Below are 8,303 nucleotides of genomic sequence, written 5' to 3'. Positions count from 1 at the left end.
CCGCGGCCGGACCCGGCGGAGCTGCGGACGGCGGAGGCGGGCGCGGGGCGGCGCCGGGAGCGGCGGGGCCGGCGGAGCCAGCGGGCGACGGGAGCGAGCCAGGTGAGGCGGCGGGGTCTGGGGACCCGCCCCCCCCGCGCCCGAGCCGCGACCCCCGAGCCGGGCCGGGCCTGGCGGCGGCGCGAACCCTCCCCCGGGGCCCCCAAAGCCGAGCCGGCGCCCCGGGCTGCGACTCCCCGCGCTCCGGGCCCTCCGGGAGCCGGGCGGACCCCCTGAACTCCGCCCCCCGAGCCCAGCGAGGCCCGGGGGGAGCTCAGCATCTCTCCTCCCGGCTGAACCCCTCAATCCGGCCCTGCGTGACCCCCAGACCCCGGGCTCCCCGCAGCCCGCCACCTCCCCCCGCATCAGCGTCCACAGCCCCTTTATAAACATGGGGCCGGGCTCTGCCCCCCCCAAACCGGGGATCCCCCACTCCACCCTCCGGAACAGCAGGCCCAGCCCGAGCCGGCGCTCTGGCCTGTCAAACCCGGCCCTGCAGGCTCGGAGCATGCCAGCTGGCCCGGCCCAGATTTAAACGGCCCCCAATAGCTGTCACGACTCACCCAGGCTCGAACCGCCCCAATAAAGTCCGATCTGAGTCCTTCGGACCCTGGGACCCCAGGGCCGGGGTGCGGATCCAGGCTGTCCGGGCGCCCATTGTATGCACCGCGCCCCTCTCGCTCCTGGCACCAGAAGCCCTTGGGCGACGCGGGTGGAATGCATAAATGCCCTCCTGGCTCCCGCCCCTCCGCCTTCTGCTCCCCCCGCCCCCAGCCTGACCCTCCCAGAATCACCGTCGCCTGCTTGGGCGCCAACCCCACCAAAATCTGAGCCGGCTTGTCCTTCCCCAGCCGCCCTCCGATCAGGGCCTATTCTGTGTCTTCCTGCAGGCACCAGCTTCCGAGCCTGGGGCCCCCCAAGTGTGGGGTGGTCCCCCCCATCAGGGCCATTGTCCCCTGCTGAGAACTGTGACCCCCTCCCCCCGTTGGTCCTGCGCGGTGTAGACCTGCCCTCACCCCGAGGCGTGGGACCCAGCGCTGTGCTGACATCCAGCCTAAACCTGTTTTGTTCTTCTCTGTTCTCTCCCCCTGCCCAAATCATCTCCTCGTTCGGGGTGCCCCTGGGGCTGGGAACTGATCCTCCCCGAGCCCGCTCCGCTCCCCAGTCCCCAAGCGATGACCTCATGCCTCTCGTGGGGAGGCTGCCCGCCCTCCTCCATGCCCACTCCTTACCGGACTTGAATGAGGACCGTTTGTCTAAAGAAAAGGCATCCACCAGCGCCTGTGCAGCCGCCCCCAGATCCGTCCTCAGGGTTAGAGACGGGGCGGGAATTTGAAGGGAAGGAGGTGGGGTGGGTTCGGGACGCAGGGAGCCCATGAGATCCTCTGGGGACAGTCCCGGAGTGGTGCACGTTGTCCCCCAGAACGCACCCTAGGCTGCTCACCGGGCAAATTTCTTTGACGTGGAGGACCCTGCCGTCTGGGCGATGCTGGGCGCGTCCCTCCTGACCCGGGGTGGAAGCAGGTGGGCTGGCCATCGCGCTGCGCTTTGCACAGCTGGCGAGGTTGGGTTGCTTGGGGAGGGTTTTCTGAAGGATGCAGGCTCTCGCTCCCCAAAAGCTGGGGCTCTCGGCCTTGCATAGCTGGGGCAGGTTCTCAGGTGGCTGTGGCAGCCGGCTTCCCCCCAGGCGGTTTCCTGGGAGAATCTCAGAGTCTGTCCCCGGGCCGGGGGTGGTGACTGTTTGGGGGTGGGGGGGACCTAGAAGCAGATAGAAAAGGCTAGGGAGGCTCCAGGTGTGGGTCTGCTTATGGCGCCGGGTCCCCCGCTGTGGACTGGCCTCTGGCCGGGTGGGTTTGTTGCCCGGGACTTCTGGGTTTGGGGACGTCCAGAGTGGGCTTGGCTGTGGTGATGTCGCTGAGAAGGACGAGGACCCAAAAGTCATCCTGTCTGCAGGACCCATCCCGGGGACTCCTGGCTGGCGTCAGGATCGAGGGGCTGGGTCTCTGAGGGACGAGCAAATCTCAGCAGCCTTGTCCTTCCTTCCTTCTATAGAGTGGGGTTCTCCACTCGGGACACTGACCATGTCTGGGGACACTGTGGCTGTCACACTGGGGGAGTTCCTGGCATTGGGCAGGTGGGGCCAGGGATGCTGCTCAGCCCCCCACAGCCCCCAGGACGGCCCCCCAGAGAGTGACCCAGCCCTGATGTGAGCATGTTGGGGGGCACCCTGGACTGGAATATGGACCGTGAGCCCTCTGAGGGCAGGGCTCCGTCCCCAGAGCCTGCGCGGTGCCCTGGGGGGCTGGAGCTGGAGAAGGGCGGGTGCCGAGGGCCAGCCCGGGGGCGCAGGCCTGTGGAGCTGGGAAGGAGTGCTTGGCTGCCCCGCTTGGGTCCTGACGGCTCCCCCCGGTCCAGTGTCTGCCCCACTGGCCTTCTACTCGTCCACTCCCCCGTCACACCCTGCCCACCCCTCACTCGACCTCCCTGGGCTGGGCGTGCTGCAGGGCCGGCCCCATGCCTGCGGTGGGCTGTGGGCTGCGGGCGGCAGGGATTGGAGCCAGGCGAGCCCCGTGGCCCCGCAGCCCCGACCTTGTGGACAGATGCCTGTTGACACCAGGACTCAGGACACAACCAAAGCGCCCCTCATGTGGCATTCTTGATGGCCACACGTCCTTGTGTCTTCGGCAAGTGACTCCTTTCTCCTGCCTCAGTTTCCTCTTGTGTGCATGGAGTTGGAGAACCCGCTGCGCTCTGCCTGCCCTTTCTTCATGCCACCATCCGAGCGTAATGGTGATAGGTGGTGGCCCCATAACACAGCAGGATGGGGACTCCGCCCCCGGCCTCCTGCGCGCTGCCCCCGGTCCTTCAGCTCCTCCCCTTGCTCTTCTTGGGCGTATCTTGTTGATTACTTCTTGTTGGTGACAGCTTTATTCAGATGCAGTTCTTGTGCCGTAGGATTCACTCATTTAAAATGTGAGCTTCAGTGGGTTGCAGTGTCTTTGCAAGATTGTGCATCCATCACCACTGTCTAATCCCAGGATATTCTCATCACACCAAACAGAAGCCCCATCCTATCAGCAGTGCCCCGCCCCCTCCTCAGCCCCTGGCGCCCACGAGCCCGCTGTCTGTGGATCTGCCTGTTCTGGACGTTTCACGTCAGTGGGATCACATGCCGTGTGTCCTTCTCTCCCTGAGCATCGTGTGTTCAGGTCCGTCCACGTGCGGCCGTGTCAGGGCCCTGCTCCTTTTCATGGCTGCGTCGTGTTCTAGCGTGTGGGTGGACATGTGTGCGTGTCCGTTCGCCGGCTGGTGCACCCCTGGGCTGTGCCCGCCTTCCCTGTGGTGAACAGAGCTGCCCGCAGTCGGTCCGGGTTGTGTGTGGCGGCTCTCATTTCCCTGGGCCTCGGCCTCTGCTCCTCTGCACGCCCCTCGGCGGCCTGCCCCTCGTCCTAGCTTCCTGTCCTCGTTCGCTGCTGCTGCCCAAAGCTGGCTCCTGGGGTCCAGGCCCATGTGGCCCGTCCGGCCTCTGTCCTGGGTGTCCAGAGAGGCCGCTCCTGCCTCAGACCTGCCCGGCCCCCTCCCTTTGCTCCGCAGCCTCCCACCGGCTGCTCCTCCCCACCCCTGTCTTCTCAGGACGGCCCCTCTCTCACCTGGACGCGCACCGCCCTCCGGCTCCCTGGCCCCTCTGTCCCACCCCTGCCCCGCACTGCGCAGTGTCTGCACAACACCCCCGCAGCCCAGGAGTGCCCATCTCTCAGAGCCCCTGCCGCCGCCCTGGGCCCTGGGCACAGCCAGGAGACTGCCCTCTGGCTGCGCCTCCTCTCCCGCCCCCGCCCCTCGTGCCCATCACACCCCAGCCTCCCCAGACCTCCGTGTGCTCCAGCCCCCCCTGCTTCCCCGGATCAGACTTGACCCGGGACCCACTGCTCTCTGCCCCTCAGGGAGGGTCTCGTCCCCGCCAGAAGTGCGGCCATGGGGAAGGCTCAGGCTGTACTTGTACTGCGTCCCGCGGTAGGGGGAGGGGCGGGGGGCAGGGAGCAAGGGGGGGCCGACGCTGGGTGGAGGCGGGCTGGCTGTCTGCACTTCTGGAGGGGCGGAGCAGCAAGAGAGGTCAGCGCTGGTCTGTGGATCCAGGGAGACAGTTATTCCGCTAAGGATTCCAGTAAACCAGGGGGCCTCCGCCAGGGGGCGTGTCTGTGGCTGTCACACTGGGAGCGTTCCTGGCATCAAGTGGGTGGGGCCAGGGATGCTGCTCAACCCCCCCCCCGCCCCCCGCAGTGTGGCGGCTCCCCAGAGGCCGACCTGGCGCCAGTGTCAGCAGTGCTAGCAGGTGGGGGAGGACGGGACCCTGCCCTAAACATTCTAGGTTTTTCCTCCTGTCACCCCCTCTGTGGACTCATGGGTGGGATCCGCAGGGAGGCAGACAGAGGAAGCTAGGGGGTGAGCTCCCCGTGGTGTGTGCAAACGGAGACAAGGGGCTCCGGGAACCTGATAGGCTTGCTTACTGTGATCCCCTTTATGGCCCCATCCGGCCTCGAGTGGGCCCTCTGACAGGCGTCACAGTGACAACCCCGTGCGTGGTCATAGGGCCACGGAGACGAGAAACCTCGGGCTGTCCTCTCTTCAGGCGTTGTGTCTGAGGTGAGAGCACTGCTGCCAGCAGGGTGCCCGCAGGCCATCGTCACAGAAGAAAGGTCCAGAAGACCATGTGTTGACGGAATTCTCACGTCTGGTCTGTGAGCCCTGGGGAACAATGGCCCTGGCTTTCTGCTTTCCAGCTCCGTGATGAGCATGTGGCACGACCTGCACACAGTAGGAGGGCGGTAAATGTCAGCTGAATGAATGAATGAATGAGTGAGTGAATGCATGCTGGATTGTGCTCCCGGGCCCCCGCCCCCCGCCAGGCCCCCTGAAATAACTTTCCTATCCTGTGACTCCCATCAGCCCCCAGGAGGGCCTGCGTCTCTGTGCCACGTGCCACATACCGTGCACCGGGCGCAGCCCCTGTTAATCCTGGCGCCTCCGGCCTCATCTTTTGCTGTGTTAGAGGAAGGGGCCGCCAGCTCGTCCTGTGCCCAACGAGGGGCGGGACCTCTCCCCTCCAAGGTCCCAGTCTACTTCCGCCATCATGAGGGCAGCTGCCTGGGGTCTAGGCCAGAGTCGGTGTCCCTCAGACCACGGCCAGCCCTCCTGGCAGACAGTGCCCTCCCTCCCACGTCCGTGACTGAGGCCGCCGCTCCCATCCCTTGGGGGAGGTCGTCCTTTTCACCTGCGGGGGCAGCGTGGGAGGAGCTGGCCTGCCTGGTCACCCGGCCTGCAGCTCTAGGCCTGACCTCACTGGCACACAGCCACCACGCCCTGCATGGATGGAGGAACAGGATGCAGGCGCACCTGGGACCTGCTGTCTGCCTGTCACTGAGCCCAGGGGACCAGCCACCACTTCCTAGTGTCTCCTTTGGGGCGGGCACTCTGTCAGCTGCTCCATAAAGCTGCATCAGTTTCACAGCGACGTTACGTGGTGGTTGATGAAGAGACTGAGGTCCTCAGGGAGGTGGCTGGCCCAGAGTGGCCTGTGAGGGTTGGAGCCAGGGCTCAAAGCCAGGTCTGTCCGTCTCCAGAGCGCACGTTTCTCTGATGCCCCTGCTAGGAGCGTCTGAGGTCTTTTGCTTTACTGTGAGGGGAGGGAGGGGGCCGCGAGGGCCGGCTCCAGCTTGCTGAGCCCGAGGCGGGCAGTTGGATGCCTGCCCCTTTTTCTGGATGGGGCTGTCTTATGTGGCACTTGTCCCCGACCCTTTAGAGGATGGCTGAGAATAAGGCGGCCAGCCCCGGGGCCCAGTGTGATCCCTCACCTTTCTCAGGAGGCAGGGGCTGGCGGTCAGGGAGTCTGGGGGCGTCTGGAGCTCGCCGCCAGTGTCCTGGTCCTCCGCCGTGTGCCTCAGACAGCAGCGCCGTCCACTGCAGTTTCGGCCGTCTGCCAAAGCCTGTGCCCTGAAGTGATGTTCCAGGGAGCCCCCGCCATTTGTCACCAGGGTCCCTGATTGGTTGGTCCCCGATGGTACCGGCTGGTGGAGAGTCCCCTGGGGTTGTGCTGACCCCCCAGAGTGTGCCTTTGAGCTGTGGCCAGGCTCGCTGGGTGCTGGCCTGGGCCCCTCGCCCTCGGAGCGGCCTGGGCCGGCGGGCGGGCGCAGCACTGGAACCGGACTGCCTGGGCTCAGCTCCCCGCTCCGCCGCCAGCAGCTGCCGAGCCGGGTGACCACCTGAGAAGGTGGAGATGGGGTCGCGCTGGGGGACAGAACTCTGTAAGGCGCTCGAGAGCTGTGAGCCGTGTTGGCTCTTGGCTGCCGCAGGCGGGGCTCGCCGCTGTCACGTCGTCTTTGTTTGTGTCCTGATGGTCTCCCCACGGGTCCAGGAGTGTGTCCCATTCACGCGGGTGCCTGGTGCCCACTCGGGACGGGACAGGGCAGTGTCCACAGGCTCCTGCTGGCGTACTCTTCCCCTCCCACCCCCATCTCCGAACCCCATGGGCAGGGCAGATGCCCCCACCTCAAGCTGTTGGCCGGTGCGGTTGCCCCTCAGGGGTTGCAGTTCCTCATTCGGGGAGATGCTGCCCCCAGGGGACGCTGGGCGGTGTCGGGGTGTCAGGGACATCTGTGGCTGTCACACTGGGGGTGCTCCTGGCATCGAGTGGGTAGGGCCAGGGGTGCTGCTCAGACCCCCACAGCGCCCAAGGCAGCCCACCAGAGAATGACCCAGCCCCGATGTCCACAGTGCCGACGGGGACAGACCCTGGTAGAAGCTGCGTCGTAGGTGGTCACACGCAGACACAGTCAGCCGCAGAACCTGAGTCAGGACTGACCTGTCATGGGGATGTCTCATTTCCTGGGCCTCCTTGAGGAGCCAGGCAGATGTAGAAACAGCGGGACCAGTTTTTCAAGACGGGCAGCACCTGGAAGGCCTGACATTTGGCTGAGCTCCTGGAAGCACAGCCTCTGTCCCGGGCGGCCCGGGGCCTGTGCAAACTCGGCAGCAGCGACCGGGCCGCGCCCGCCCCCAGGGAGGCTGTGCGTGGGCTCCCTGCCCCGGTGGTGCCTTCCACGCCGCACCTCTGACCTTGTTTCCTCATCTGGGGCTGGCGGCTGGCTTGGCGAGGTTAGAGCTTGCCCGCGGGCTTGTCCCTTGTCTCGGACTCTGGCCTGCCACTGCTGCAGCCAGAGGAGGGGCTCGCAGGCCTCGGGCACAGATGCTGTCTGAGCCAGCGCACACGCGCCATCGTCTCACTCGTTCACGGCCTCCCTGGCCCAGCCCTGGAGCAGGTCCCCCCTCGGTGCTGGGGTCAGGTCTTTCTCTCTGGGGGTCGTCCTGGATGCTGGGGGAGTTGAGCAACATCCCTGGCCCCACCCACCCGATGCCACGGGCTCCCCCAGTGTGACAACCACAGATGTCCCCAGACACAGCCCTATGTCCCCTGGGGGCAGGCTATACGGCTAGGCTATTCTCAACCAACGGTCTCACCCAGGTGCTGGTGCTGGGCGCCCTGGAGCACCGCAGGCCTGGGTGAGGTCAGGGTGGTGTGGGCGCAGGCAGGGCCTCCTCGGGAGGGCAGCGGGCAGTGGGCAGCATCTGGGAAACGTCGCCCCGCTCCGTCAGTGCCCCAGGACCTCTTTGTCTGGTGTGAGTGGGCCGAGCTCCCAGAGAGGGCCAAGGCCAGGTGGGCATGGGTGTGCACGGGAGGGCAGCTCTGGGGGTCGGGGGTCCCTAACACATGGAACCTCAGCCCTAGCTGAGTAGGGACCTTGGCACTGTCCTGTCGGGTGACGGGATTCATGCCCATTTCCCAGAGGAGCAGGTGAGGCTCAGAGGCAGTGGCAGAAGGCGGGCCTCCTGGCCCTTCACTCTGGGGCCCACAGGGGGTAAGGAGAGACTCTCAAGGGCTGGCTCAGTGGGTGGGCGAGACCCCCAGCGATAGTCTCTTGTGGAGGGGACAGTGGCAGCGGATGGCCAAAGGCCCAGCCCTCCTCCGCAGACCCAGGACAGCAGCGTGCAGGTAGCGGCCCCCCAAGGCGCACCTGCCTGGTCAGCGGGGCGCGGCCGCGGCTCCCTCCCTCACTCACCGCCTGCTCCCTGGTTCTGGGGACTCCACGTCAGCTCTAAACCCTGCAGCCCGGGGCGCCTTTCCCCAGGGCCAGGCAGGTCATCTGCGCTCCCCGGAGTCAGGGACGAGCCACCCCTGCTCTCTCCCACGTTTCGTTAGGAAACTTAGACAC

General features: G+C 66.2%; 1 protein-coding gene across 3 annotated transcripts in view; it reads left to right on the top strand.

Moving 5' to 3' along the window:
• Positions 1-38: 38 nt before the first annotated feature.
• Positions 39-8,303, top strand: part of FZR1 (fizzy and cell division cycle 20 related 1) — a 22,272-nt gene continuing 14,007 nt past the window's right edge. For all 3 annotated transcript variants that reach the window (XM_046637469.1, XM_046637467.1, XM_046637466.1), the window contains exon 1: positions 39-102. The gene's annotated coding sequence lies outside the window, so the exon portion shown is untranslated. The remainder of the gene's footprint in view (positions 103-8,303) is intronic.

Source organism: Equus quagga, chromosome 14 (assembly GCF_021613505.1).
Source record: "Equus quagga isolate Etosha38 chromosome 14, UCLA_HA_Equagga_1.0, whole genome shotgun sequence".
NCBI lineage: Eukaryota > Metazoa > Chordata > Mammalia > Perissodactyla > Equidae > Equus > Equus quagga.
Note: the sequence above shows the minus strand (reverse complement) of the source record. Positions and strands in the feature narration are given on the sequence as shown.